The sequence below is a fragment of the Chlorocebus sabaeus genome, chromosome 29 (assembly GCF_047675955.1).
Source record: "Chlorocebus sabaeus isolate Y175 chromosome 29, mChlSab1.0.hap1, whole genome shotgun sequence".
NCBI lineage: Eukaryota > Metazoa > Chordata > Mammalia > Primates > Cercopithecidae > Chlorocebus > Chlorocebus sabaeus.
This window is the reverse complement of record NC_132932.1, coordinates 4060222-4068644: the sequence shown is the minus strand read 5'-3', so window position 1 is coordinate 4068644 and position 8423 is coordinate 4060222. Positions and strand designations below refer to the sequence as shown.

At 38.9% G+C, this 8423-nt stretch overlaps 1 pseudogene; it reads left to right on the top strand.

Annotated features, from left to right (window-relative positions):
- The first annotated feature begins 6742 nt into the window (after positions 1 to 6742).
- On the top strand, positions 6743 to 7353 carry LOC119620274 (large ribosomal subunit protein eL20 pseudogene; annotated as a pseudogene).
- The last annotated feature ends 1070 nt before the right edge of the window (positions 7354 to 8423 follow it).

The following is an 8423-nucleotide window of genomic DNA, read 5'->3' as shown; positions in this document are numbered from 1 at the left end:
GTGTTAAACCAGAGCGTGATACATATCACAAACAATCCACTGAGAGACTGCACGGACAGAAAGACGTCTCTCCCTTTTATGTAGCAAAGTAAATACAACCCAATCCATGTATGTTCTCAAAATAAACAATAACTAGTCCTCAAGAGGACTTGACAGCACAATTTGTCACACATAGTTTATCCTGGGTTCACCTGGTAATTGGAGTGGCCATTGGTATTTGTTCATTGGCTTTATACAAAGGAAAAATAAATTCATATCTTTATGACAGGAAATCGTTTTGCAATTTAGAAATTAGACTGCCAAAATTAGGCTTCTACCCTTTCACAGAAACAGGGAGATGGGATCACTAACTTCCTTTTTTGAGGTCCTTGAGAAAGACATTCCTGGGTCATAAAGCTAACCAGAGGCTTGTTTAGCTTTTGCAAAAATTTATAGGCCAAGTGCAATTGCTCATACCTCTGATGCCAGCACTTTGGGAGCCCGAGGCAAGAGGATCACTTGAGACCAGGAGTTTGAGACCAGCTTGGGCTCAAACCAGCCTGGGCAACATAGTGAGATCCACCTCTACAAAACAAATAATTTTAAAATTAGCTGGGTGTAGCACATATTTGTAGCCTTAGCTACTCAGAAGGCTGAGGTGGGAAAATCACTTGAGCCCAAAAGTTCAAGGCTGCAACAAGCTATGACTGTACCATTGCACTCCAGCCTGAGCAAGAGTGAGACCCCATCCCTAAGATAAGGAAAAAAAATTTACATACATCTTCACCAAAAAATGACAAGTTTTCTAAAGCAAATACTCTATGCAAAGGGAGAGAAGAAAGTCTCTTCCCTTATTTTCAACAGGGATAATTAAGTCTTTTTTTTTTTTTTAATTTGTATTTGCCCTTACAAGTTACACAAGGTCATAACCTTAGGGCAAAATCTAAAGTTTTCTATTTCCCTTTCAGCAACAACAAGTTCACTTTATTTCTTTAATTGAGCTTATATTTCTGTCTTCCAGAATATTCTTCATGGTAATATTATAGATAAAATACTAATATCTTTGATATATCAATATATCTTCAGATCAATACGAAAAATGCCATTAGCACAACCATAAAAATTCTAGAAGATAGCATCAAAAACCCCTTCTAGATATTGGCTTAGGCAAAGACTTCATGACTATTAGCACAATAGGAACAGTGTCAAATATCTGAAAAAAGCCAATAGTAAAAAGCTTTTAAGCAAGTTAAAAGACACTCTGTTTTATCATAAGGTGAGAAAGCAAATAAAACTATAATAAATATATGAGGTTTTCCCCAAAATTAACAAAGATCAAAGATGAAGTTGGAAAAAATGGCAGTTTTTGCTAGTAGAGCATAAATGCATACAACATCTATGGAGGATATCATGCCAATAATTATCAAAATTTAAAAGTCATTTCCTCTGACTCAACAACTCCAAAATTCTAGATGCTTATCTTACTGGTATACTCACACAAGAAAAATGGCACATGTACAAGAATATTGACTACTGCTTCTAATAGCAAAAGATTGGATCAATCTAAATTCCCACTAAGAACTGATCAGGTAAATTAGTGTATAATCATAAGGTGGAATACTATGTAACTTTTTAAAATGAGGATCTGCATGTATCTTTTAATATGAATGTATCCTTATGCTATATTGTTAAAAAGCAAGGTGGAGGAGCGCTCTATCTGTCTCTCTTTCATATGAAGAAGACTCTACAGATATGTATATATTCATGTCCATAAATACATAATATATTTCTTGAAGAAGAAGTTAGTAACAGTGATTGCTGTTAGTAAGGAGAATTGGGTTTCTGGGGATAGAGAGAGGAGATATTCCCCTTGACATGCCTTTGTATTTTTAAATGTTCTATGTGCCTGAATTCTGTTTAAACAACATCTAATGTTAACATTAAAAAATAAATTTTAAAACTATCTCACTACTAAATTAGAAGCAGGGAAACATTTCTTCATAACTATTTGATCCTTTAGGAAACTAGGAAGAGAACTGATTATTGATGAAAAATGAAAAAAGAAGGCAATTGACACATTCTTCGTGTCATCTCACTCAAATGCTTTGGCTTTGTTCGGAAGAAGCAGGAAATGTCCTCCTTCCCTGAGGACCTGTGAGACTAAATAAACCATGAAAAACTGAAGTTGATCATTTTATTATCATTGTGTATCATCTTCTTCATGGCCACTAATTTATTTTAAAAATCAGACTCATTCAGTATTCTAGGCCCTGAGCTAGAGGGTGAATCATACACACACGTAAGCGAACAAAACACAGTTCCTTCCCTTGTGGGGCCCATAAGCCAGTGGTAGGCCAGTGGCAGATGCAGCAAGATGTGCTATAAACCAGGGCCATTATAAATTGCCATGGGAGCAAGTAGAAGAATAGCACAGATAAAAGCCAAGAGTATTAAGGGATGAAGGAGCAGGGCAAGTTCTGAAAACTGCATATAGCCATCCTCAGGTCACCGTCTATTTAGAAGCATATCACAATATACAGAATGAAAGTGTTCTACGGATACATGGAATATGTATCCATACAGCATTTACTATCTGTCATAATTTATAATTAGCCATACCTATTGACTTATTAATGGGCATCCTTAATCAAATAAGTATGGCTCAAAGATGTAATATAATTTACAATTCAACTAACAATTAAATAGAGACATATAGATAGACAAAAAGAAAAAGGCAATAAATATGTCATTTGGGTACTGAAATATGAAAATCAATATTCAAAGTGCATTAAAGTTCAAATATACTGATATTTAAAATATTATGCTCAGAAATTGTTTTCCTTTGAGACAGAATCACATTATATGGAATGTACCTGTGTATCTGACCTTCTTTTATGAATTCAGTATTTAGCTTTCTTTTTTAACTCCAAGGGACACAGTGACATTTATTTCTATTCAAGAAAGACTTATTTAATGCAGTGGATCTTTTTGTTCACAATAAGAAAAAATAGCTTGCTCTTTTATCAATATATAAATAATACTCACTGTAATAATTATCAAACAGTATAATATAAAAATATTTAGAAATCATCTAAAATCTCACCACTCTGAGTAATCACCATTAATTTTAGTGAACATCTTCCATGTATGCTTTCATACACACGTGCACACACACATACTCACAAGTGCAACTGGAAGTGTTGTATATGCTGATTTTTTTATAGACTCCTCTGTTTTTTCCTTACTACTCCCGCCCACCACCACCACTTCTTCCCCCAATCTACTTTTCACTCTACCACCTTCCATCTATGCTAGACAAGCAACATTAACAACCCAGTATATTCTTTCATACTATTCTCCATGCTTCTAATTCTATATAAATATTTATTATCATATATCAGGTTTTTTCATTGTTTATCTTTTAAAAACCAAATTATATCACATAATCTTCTCTGTACCTTGCTTTTGCATTTAACCTTACAATATGCGAATCCCTCCAAAGTAAGATTAGGGTATATCAAATATTTTTACTTCATATAGTAGGCCAGAAATAGATAATTAAGAAAACCAGGGTCCTTTGGCAGGGCAGGAAGACCCGTTCCTGAGCTTTGGCTTATACTCATTCCATAAACAAAATAACTGAAGGTAGGTTTCAGGTTCATATTGAGTAACTTGTAATTGAGGAAGTTTAAAACTAGAGTCTTTATGGAGGATATCATTATGATATTGTGAGTTATCATCTTCATTTATACTAAATGGTCAGATATGAGATTCACACACATCATCATATGGTTTCACAGGACAGAGACACCACCATTAAGTGATAGAAAAGACATGGATAGAAAAGACATTTTGTTGGCTAGCTGCTGAAAGCAGCTGAAGCATAGCTCTTAGGATCAATGTATATGGTCCAGGGATGCACAAAATACTGAGAATAATAAGAAAATTTACATAGTGCATGTTCTAAGATGTGGCATCAGCATAGGGCAAGGCTGTCAGTGGGCCCATGTGTTGTGTAGTGGATGTTATAATGTGCTGCCCAGATCTTTCCTTCAGGCCTGAGGCATGCATTCCCCCAGCTGTCAGAAGTGTAGTATGCTGATGACTAGATCATAGCTAAATCCTTTGCCAGAAGTTGCCCTAAGCCAAAGGAACTTGTCATTGATTTTCCCTCCTCCCAGGGACAGCTTAAATCCAACAGTTGGTCAATGCTGGCATACAAAGGCCTGACACTTGATGACAACTATAAATGGCCATCCCAGTTCCAGAGCTCCACATGGCATCAGCTGAGACGTTTGTTGCAACTCCATCACAATTCAGCTTCTGCCCGATCCTACTTTCATCACATTCTTCCCAAGAGAACTCCACAAGAAATCTTCTGCAAACAAATGATACGATCTGTTTCCAGGGAACCCAAACTACAACACCATGCCACTTAGAAAGAAAATTTAAAAAGAAAAAAAAAAAACACACATCATGGTGTGTCTCTCTTGGCTGGTCAATTTCCTTAAACATTCAATCTCTATTTTCATCAGTCACAAGGATACGACAGTGCAGTGGGTAGCAGATGGCCAAGTGCTGACCACTGTCCATGACAGAGTGAATTGTGATGAAGCCACGCTAGCAATATTTCAAACTGAAGATCGTTATCAATCATACTGTACAGTTTCTCCTGCCACATACTCCTGAGTAGATGTATCCCTAAAATGTTGTCAGATTGTTCCTATTTTACTACTATTTAAATTGATTTTCTTACAAGTATAAATGAACTGCTAGAATGAAGTGAGTAGGCTGTAAAATATAACACAAATAACAATTGATAATCCAGTCTACTAATTTAAATATAGATAGATGATTAGATAGATAGTTGAGATAGAGATTTGATATATACAAGTATATATACTTGAGAAAATATGAAAAATATTTCTCGAGAGATGTCACAAACTATAAATATATCATGGGAGAAGCTCTCATTTCACTTCAGTGATAGAGCCTCATGAAATATGTTTTGGGTTATGAAAAGACCTTTATATTTACAATATGCATCTATTTCTATCTCAAGGTAAATGCCCTTTAGAGACCCAAAATTCTTGTTTGTTAACTAATTTTATAAATTACCTGTGGCATGTTTTAAATTTTTATTTTAAGTTCAGGGTTACATGCAGATTTATTACATACATAAACTTGTGTCATGGGGGTTTCTTGTACATCACGCAGGTATTAAGCCTAGTACCCATTCGCTGTTTTTCCTGATCCTCTCCCTCCTCCCACCCTCCACCCTTCAACAGGCCCCAGTGTGCGTTGTTCCCTCTCCCATGCATGTGTCCATGTGTCCTCATTATTTAGCTCCCACTTACAAGTGAGAACATGCAGTATTTGGTTTTCTGTTCCTGTGTTAGTTTACTAAGATAATGGCCTCCAGATTTATGAAAGTCCCTGCAAAGGACATGATCTCGCTCTTTTTATGGCTGCATAGTATTCCATGGTGTATATGTGCGACATTTTCTTTATCAAGTCTATGATTAATGGGCATTTAGATTGATTCTATGTCTTTGCTATTGTGAATAGTGCCGCAATCAACATACCCGTGGATATGTCTTTATCATAGAATGATTTATATTCCTTTGGGCATATATGCAGTAATAAAATGACTGTATTTAGTGGTATTTGTGTCTTTAGGTCTTTGTGGAATCACCACACTATCTTGCACAATGGTTGAACCAATTTTCTCTCCTACCAGCAGTATATAAGCATTGTTTTTCTCATGGCATCTTTTTTATATTTTCTGGAATATTAGTGTTAATTTTCCCATGATAAATAAATGCCTTGCATATGAGGACAATCTTTTACAGATATTTGAATGTCTTTACTTGTCCAATTCTCATATTCATTCTCAACCCAGAAAACTGGTATATACATAGTAAATGTTAACTGATGACCAATTTCTAGGAAGTTGTATGCTTAGCCAGGCATAACTACAAAATATCTTTGGCAGAAAGCAGAATTCTCTCTACCTACTTACAGGTCACTACAACTAAAATCATTCCATACAGCTTTTGCACATATTTTGCATTTTTCCTTCTTGACATCTTCACTAGGACCCAGTTAAATCATAAGGAAAACTGAATTTTCTTTGCAAATGTTTAAAGAGAGAATGTTCTTTCAAACGTGACCTGGAGAACCAAAAAACAAGCATTCTTGATAAGTACGGGTAATCTAATAATTTTTTGTAATTTTTTATTTTGAAATAATTTCAGGTTTGCAGAAAAGTTGCAAGAACTTCCATATTCCCTTTATCCACATCCCAAACTGTTAAAATTTTACCACAATTGTTTTAGTTTTTCCTTTCTGCCCTTCTGTGGCTCTGTCTTTCTCTACACATATACCTTTTGAAAGCACATTACAGATATCTTGCCCTTTACCCTGAAGGGCTTCTGGTGTGTCTTTTCTAGACGCAAGACTTGAAAGACAGGGCAGTGCTACGTTGCAGGGCCTTACTAAGCAGGATATGGATTTTGAGTTTTTTTCACTGGCCTTGGGAAACACTGAAGGTGCTTAAACTGGAAGTGAGATGTTTAAGATAAAAATTTATCGGCTGGAGAGGGCACTTCCTTTTGCTGGTGGCTGCGAGAGCGGAGAGGACGCCATGAAGGCTTCTGGCACAAATGGCTGTGAGAAGCAGATGAAAATTGCTGACAAGGAGCCGAAACGGGGAGCGTGAGGCTTAACGCCGTGACACATACTGGATAGAACCAAACGGCGCTATGGCGCGGAGACAGGAGAACCCGGACTCCCATGGAGTGGCTACGAGAGTCCAAGGCGGTGGGTCGCTGCCTGCCCACCCCCAAAGGCCACACACCACCCCTCTACCGCATGCGAATCTTTGCGCCTAATCATGTCGTCGCCAAGTCCCGCTTCTGGTACTTCGTATCTCAGTTAAAGAAGATGAAGAAGTCTTCAGGGGAGATTGTCTACTGTGGGCAGGTGTTTGAGAAGTCCCCACCGCGGGTGAAGAACTTCAGAATCTGGCTGCGCTATGACTCCCGGAGCGGCACCCACAACATGTACCGGGAATACCGGGACCTGACCACTGGGGGCGCTGTCACCCAGTGCTACCGACACATGGGCGCCCGGCACCGCGCCCGGGCCCACTCCATTCAGATCATGAAGGTGGAGGAGACTGCAGCTAGCAAGTGCCGTCGGCCGGCTGTCAAGCAGTTCCACGACTCCAAGATCAAGTTCCCGCTGCCACACCGGGTCCTGCGCCGTCGGCACAAGCCACGCTTCACCACCAAGAGGACCAACACCTTCTTTTAGGTGCAGGGCCTTCGCCTGGGTGTGCCCCAAATAAACTCAGGAATGCCAAAAAAAAAAAAAAAAAAAAAAAAAATTTATCGGCTGGGTGTGGTGGCTTACACCTGTAATCCCAGCACTTTGGGAGACTGAGGCGGGTAGATCACTCGAGGCCAGGAATTTAAGACAACATGGTGAAACGCTGTCTCCACTCAAAATACAAAAATCAGCCAGGCATGGTGGCGCACGCCTGTACTTTCAGCTACTCAGGAGCCTGAGGCAGAAGAATCACTTGAACCTAGGAGTCGGAGGTTGCAGTAAGCCAAGATCGCACCACTGCACTCCAGCCTGGGAGGCAGGGTGAGACTCTGTCTCAAAAAAAAAGAAAAGAAAAGAAAAGAAAAGAAAAAGAAATCCTTCAAGGTGTAGGAAAGGACAGATGATGAGTCGTACTAAAAGACATGATCTTTTGTTGGGGATGAAGAAACCTTGAAGCCCAAACCCCAATTGCAGCTTCTCTGCACACTGCTACAGAATGGCCCTGCTACCGGTCCCTGACCAAGAGCAGCTTCAGGCCTGGTAAGTGTCCTGTGAGAGGCAGGGTTCTTCAGTGAAACTCTTGTGATCCAGAAGCTCTAATTGAAAGAAGAGAGAGAAATATCACTAAGGAGGCTATGGTTGTCCTGAGTAGAGAGTGATGCCCGCTGAAATTCCACAGCCCCCTTGCCTAAGATCCATTACTCCCCCAGCCAGTCTACCCTTTCTCGTGGGAACAGGTAATCTGTCCTTAGAACCCACAATTCACATCAACTTATCAGAAGGAAAAATTAAACTCCAGTAATACAGATATCTTACCCCAGGTCTCCAGACAAGAATGGGGGTGAGCAAGGGAATATCCAGTAGAGAGCTGTCTCCTAGCACTGTTCTTCTACAGGCAGTAAATGAATCTTCAAGGAGCAAAGGACATGCTCAGCTTACAGTACTTGAATTCTACAGCAAATACATTTGCTCATCTCCATCCCAACATATTTTCACACCTACTCTCCCAGCCAGTATTACAAAGACAACTGCCTCTGTTCTCAGGAAAGCCCACAAAAAGCTGACTTAGAAGCCCCCATGGAAATTCCCTTTCCTGCTTTCAGAAAAGAAGG